This window comes from Galeopterus variegatus, unplaced genomic scaffold, assembly GCF_000696425.1.
Source record: "Galeopterus variegatus unplaced genomic scaffold, G_variegatus-3.0.2 Scaffold1207, whole genome shotgun sequence".
NCBI lineage: Eukaryota > Metazoa > Chordata > Mammalia > Dermoptera > Cynocephalidae > Galeopterus > Galeopterus variegatus.
Genome location: NW_007727318.1, coordinates 83,964 through 89,763, shown reverse-complemented (window position 1 = coordinate 89,763; position 5,800 = coordinate 83,964). Strand labels below are relative to the sequence as shown.

Below are 5,800 nucleotides of genomic sequence, written 5' to 3'. Positions count from 1 at the left end.
AGGGGTGGCGGGGAGGGGGGGTTCTCGGGTTTCCTGGCCGCTCCGCGGCTCCCCCGGCTCGGGGGCGAGGTGCGCGCCCAGCGCTGCCGCGCGCCCCCTCCTCCTTCCCCCTCCCTCCGCCTTTGGATTTAAAACTGCAATTTGCTCTCCGGCTTGCCGAGAATGGGGGTGGGGGGGAATGAAGGGGGGACCGTGGGAGCGGAGAACAAGGCTGGATTTTAGGATCGGCGCTGGGAAAAGGGGAGACTGCGGAGGGAGGAGCCCCTCCCCTCTAACCCCCAAATCCCGAGGTTCCGCCGGCGCTCTGGGAGTTGAGGGGCGGAGACCTAATGACCCGGAGGGGGTGTGGGGCCGAGAAGGGATTTGGGGGCGGCTAGGGCTGGAGGGGTTGGGCCGCGTGCCCGGTTACCTGGCGAACAAAGTCGGCTCACTTTTGCATAAATAAATAAATAATCGCCTATCAATGCGTTTCCTCTGGGGCTCTGATTGAATCGGCCCCCTCTTCCCCAGGGGGTGGGGTGCTGAGTGACAGCTGTCAGCCCCCTAGGCCGGGAGCTCGGGGTGCACTGCTGAATCTCTTTGCTTTCTGGCTGAGGGCGCCTTCCCCTGCTGGGTCTGGGACCCCGGGCAAAGCCACAGGGGCAGGGGGCTGGCTCTGAGTCTAGGAAATAACCTTGTTTCCTGTTCTACAGGAAAAGGGACAGCAACCCAGAGTTTGGGGGCTGGGGATGAGGACTGATGGGACCTGGGGGGGGTCCCCAGCAGGCTGACCCCCCCCCCCAGCCTCCTGCCAGGCGAAGGGGCCAGCTGAGGGAGGAAGGATGTGGGCCTTGCTGGCCGGAGGCGGGAGCTGGGGCTGTCCCTGAGGCGGGCAGCGGGCACAGAGCAGGAGGAGGGAGAGAGAAGCGGGGGCGGGAATTCTCTACCGCAGACCCTGGGGGCCAGGGCCAGATGTGGAGAGGTGGGGAGTCTCCCCTCCCTCCCAGCTTGGGGGCCCTGAGGCTGGGCTGGGAGGGGCACCGGCTGGTGCCCTGGGTTCTGCACCAGTGCCTGACTGGCAGGGCCAGCTGAATTTGGGCCCAGGCGTCACCCTGGGAGGCAGGGCTGGGCTGCACCAGCCTGGTCCCTGAGCACAAGGAGGGACCCTTGGGGGGCCTGTGCCTGTCTGGCTGGGCAGGCGTTTCCCGCCGGACCAGTTGGTGTCAGGCGGGACTTGGCCCCAGCTCCCTGGGCAGAGCTCAGGGTGTGAGGACAAGCTTTGCCTCCGGGTCAGGGTGGCCACATTTTGTCCGCTGCTGCTGTCGTTGCTGGCAGGGCGGGGGCATGTGCCCGGGCCTGGCCAGAGTCCTGCCAGGGGCATTTGGGGTGTTTCTATTGTTGGCTTGTTCCTGTTCTGTGTGGCTGTGTGAACTGGGGCTGTAAGTGAAAGATTACCAGTCTGTCCATCCTCCACCTCCCCTCCCCAGCTTGGGGAGGGGCAGGCTGAGTTGTGGTGGTGAACTGTGGGGGGACCCCCCAGGTGGCATGTGCATGCTGCTTGCCATCTCCCTCCTTTGAACAGATGTATATTTATTTTTATAGTAATGGAAAATCAAACTGGATAGTAAGTTGAATTCATTTTTTTCTCCTGCTGTGTCAATAGTTGGAGTAACCCCCGGAGACTGGTGAACTTCTGGCCCCCGAGCTCCCACCCTTCAGAGGTTGAAAAAGACTATTGAGGGCATGAGCTTTGGGGGACCAGTAGGCACCAGTCCAAACCAGTAGTTTTTGTCCCTCTTCATCTGGCATCGGGACAGGTGTCCAGGTGGGCAGGCATTGCCCCCTCCCCAGGCATATACTCCCATGGAGACTGGTGAACTTCTGGCCCCCGAGCTCCCACCCTTCAGAGGTTGAAAAAGACTATTGAGGGCATGAGCTTTGGGGGACCAGTAGGCACCAGTCCAAACCAGTAGTTTTTGTCCCTCTTCATCTGGCATCGGGACAGGTGTCCAGGTGGGCAGGCATTGCCTCCTCCCCAGGCATATACTCCCATACCCCAGGGCGTAGTCTAGCCTCTCTAGTCCAGTCAGTGCCTAAGTTGTGCCCAAGCCCTCAGGGACATTCCCTTGGTGGGCTCTCTCCCCCGCCTAGGCTCTCAGCCCACGTGCCGATATTTATTTTCTGTAGTAAAATCCATTTTTAATGCCGTTACTTTTGAAATAATATAGAGAGAAACAAATGTGATGTGTTTAAGTTGCCCTCTGTGAGTTTTTAATGTGATCTATGGCTGAGGTAGTGATGGAAGGAGCTGTTGGGCTTGGAGAAATTTGGTGTCATAAAGAAAAAGAGCTTGCTGTTTATTATGGTTGCTGGGCTGGGGGGTCTGGAACAGGGTCGTTGGGGCAGGGAGCCCCCAACACCCCCAGGTGCTGTGGACAGGCAGCTCAGCTTCTCAGTTTTCCTGCGTGAGGGTTCCAGGATTATTTTGCATTGCTGCCTGGCCCTTAATGGAGCCTTTGGTGAAGGGGCTTGGGAGCTGGGGGCTTTGTTCCCCCCCCACTCCACGTGCTTAGGTCTTGGCAGGGAGGCTTCTGGAATCCCCTGCTGAGTTAAGTGGAGGTGTACTGTGGGGAGGTTGGACTTGGATTCTAAAGGAGATTAAGGGATGGGGTCTCCACCTGATTGTTGTGACTGTGTTGGAGGCTTAAAGGGGCAGACTGTCCCTGGCAGAAGACACTGGGGGGGTGGGGGGGGATTGCTCTGGACTGGCGGAGCCCAGAGCCCCAAGGGACGTTGCTTATTCTCGAATCAGCCTGAAGCACTGACTTTGAACCACTCCCTCCTCTAAGCCTCTGTTCCTCATTGGATAGGGGCTTCCTTCAGGCAAACCTGATCTCCCTCATTTTCCCCTTCCTTGCTTGCCCACCCCAGGTCATCTTTTTTTTTGGGGGGGGGGTTGTGGAATACAGAGCTCTATGTCTCATGCCAGCCACCCAAGACAAGGGGCTGCCACGCCTGCTTACCAGATGCCCAGGCCCTTCTGGTCTGGTTGGGTGAGGTCAAGCAGGCTCACTATTATGGGATGGAGCCCAGTTCTGTCTCTGGGTCCCCAGTTCTGTCTCTTGGGACAGAGTGGGGAGGGGGAAGCCAGGATGGGGTGGAACTGGAGACTGCAGGAGGGAGCAAGGGTAACAGTGTTGCTAGTGCCAGCAGATGGGCCCCCCCAGGGAGGGGGGGTGGGGAGGAGAGAGACCCAGACAGCCGCTTGCCTGGTGAAGAGAGGGAAGGATGGAGACTGAAGCCAGTGATGAGACAGTGAGAGGGAAAACAGGCAAGAATAGCCAGGATCATAGCCTCTGGTGGTGGTGTCCAGGGGGACCAAGAAGGCCTAGGCATATACCATTCTCCACCCCGAAGCAGAAATGAGGTGGCACTGAGGTCCTCTTGCCCAAGATCAAATGCAGTGGTTGTTTTTGGAGGACAGGTGGGGGGAGTGGGAGAGAGAAAGAATCCCACAGAATGAGGGAGAATGGGGGCACAGGGGGATCCCAGGGGTCTTGCTACTGCTTATGGCCCCAGAGCATTTTCTCCCCTCTGCCTTCCCCAAATGTCTGGGACCAGTGCTGAGCTCTTTTTGGGACCTGCAGGTGGGGCCTGAGGCAGGTACAGCACCCCACAGGTTGTCAGGTGCTCTGTGCCAGGAAACATCCAGGTTATAAAAGGGCGGAACATTAGAGTCCCAGAGACACCGGGGGGCATCATCCAGTTTGACGCCCTCCCCTCCTACTTTGACAGTAGGAAACCACGTCTAGAGTGGGAAGCCACTTGCCCAGGATCACAGATACTCTTGGCAGGGCCAGGCTGGGACCTAGGCTTTTTGCACCCCAGCTCACCATAGTTAGAGAACTGGTACAACTGTGGGGGGCCTCCTGGGTGCAGAGGGGGGCTGGATCCTGGAGAGAGGAGCAGGGAAGAGCACCCTTGTGGCCAGAGCCCACCCCAGGGGAGGGGGAGGCGCCGCTGCCGGGAGAGAGAGGGAGGGAGGGGAGAGAGGAGGGGAAACAGTGAGTCAGGCTTCCAAGAGCCGAGGATGAGAGAGCCAGAGCCGGGAGGGAGAGGGCAGGGAGGGCTGCTCAGAAGTGGGGAGCGGGAGGGGGCCCAGCCAGGGGCAAGGAGAGCTCCAGAGGGAGGGAGCCAGCCCAGCCCTGGCCCAGCCTTAGGGAGGCGGAGGGTGCAGCCAATATGGACTTTGCCCGTGGTAGGTCAGGAAGGATCCAGATTCTGCCCCTGCAGCATCTCTTTCTTTCCTCATTCCTCATTTATGATCCCACCCCAGGGTCTCAGGAGGGACAACCATGTCTTCCTATTCCTTTCTCTTGGGCCTCAGTTTCCCCATCCATTGTGGGATTTGGACTGTGAGCTATTGGAGAGGGAGTGAGAGGGAACAGAGCAGACTGGGATGATGTGGAGAGATGTGGTCTTTAGTTGCTGGCTTTATGCTGGGGGCACTGTTGGAGCCTGCCCCCAGTGCATGCAGGGTAGGGAGCAGGTGTCTGGGCGTAGGGCTCCCTGTTGAATCCTCTGAGTTCATGCAGCAACAGTGAGTACTGGTATGGGAAGTGGGCGGTGAGCACAGGGGTGCTCTGTGTGTGTGAGGTGCTGGTCTGGCAATGGTAGGTGAACTACCTGGGGCTTCTCAGGATGGGCAGTGCCTAGAAAGGGCCAGGGTCCCACATGTCCAGAACCAACCTCCACTGTCAGGGGTGAGACACTGGTGTGATCTCCCCCTCATGTCCCTATGGGAAGCTGGGAGGTGGGAGTGGCCTCAGTGGAGCTGGCAAGAACTCCCTGTACAGCCCCTCATGCCTGGAGCTGGGACCGGAGCAGAGCGGGAGGGATCCCCAGGGACTGCCTGGAAGGGAGGAGGGAAGGAGTCCTCCCTCCTGCCGTGCAGCTGACAGGAAGCCCTGGCTCCCAGCTCCTCCTTCTCCTAAGGTTTGGCCTCCCCACTACTCCCCTCCCCGTTCCCAGAGTCTCTTCCATTGGCTTAGGGATGGGGAAGGTGTGTGCTGAGGACCCCTCTTCTGCAGGGCCTGGCTTTGAGGGGAATGGTGAGGTGAGGGTATATGAGGCTTCTGCCTCCCTCCTCCGCTTGCACAAACTCAGCTGCAGTGAGGCTCTGCTTTCTCTCCTCTTTCTGCTCTGAGGTCCTTGGCTTGGGAGCCCAGGGGAGGGGCCACTTCTGCAGCTGGCTGGCCCCGAACTCCCAGTTCAGCCCAGCTGCTACTGAAGCTTCCAGAAGCTGCAGCTCTGCACCCTCTCCCCAACCCCTGATCCAGGAGAAGCCTTTGCTGACCTGGGAGATGGTGCCTTGGGGAGCGAGTGGGCACCCTTACAAGGACTAACACAGACAGCCAGACAGATGGGTGGTGGAACAGATGGACAGGGACGCCCACACACAGACAGACGGAGAGAGACAGACAGATGGACTGGGACAGGGAGAGACGGACAGACAGAGGTGCTGGCAGAGAGAGGAAGAGTCAGAAAAATGGAAGCGCTGGAGGGAGAGAAACAGACAAGAGACAGATGATGAGGAGAGACTGAGACAGGAAGAGATCAAGAAAGGGAGAAACTGGGTGGGGGGAGACTGACGAGGCTGTAAACCACAAGCAGGGATTTGATGAGAATCTGGAAGGTGTTTTCTCCCTCTTCCCTCCCCAAACCCCCAGGCCAGCCAAGTCTCCATTCCTTCCACCCCCGGCTCAGTTTCCAGCTGCTAAAGAGGTCGGGGGGGGGGGGGGGGGGGGGGGGGGGGGGCCCG

General features: G+C 59.3%; 1 protein-coding gene across 4 annotated transcripts in view; it reads left to right on the top strand.

Moving 5' to 3' along the window:
* Window positions 1–5,800, top strand: part of AHDC1 (AT hook, DNA binding motif, containing 1) — a 66,828-nt gene that overhangs the window by 1,265 nt on the left and 59,763 nt on the right. The window lies entirely within an intron of this gene.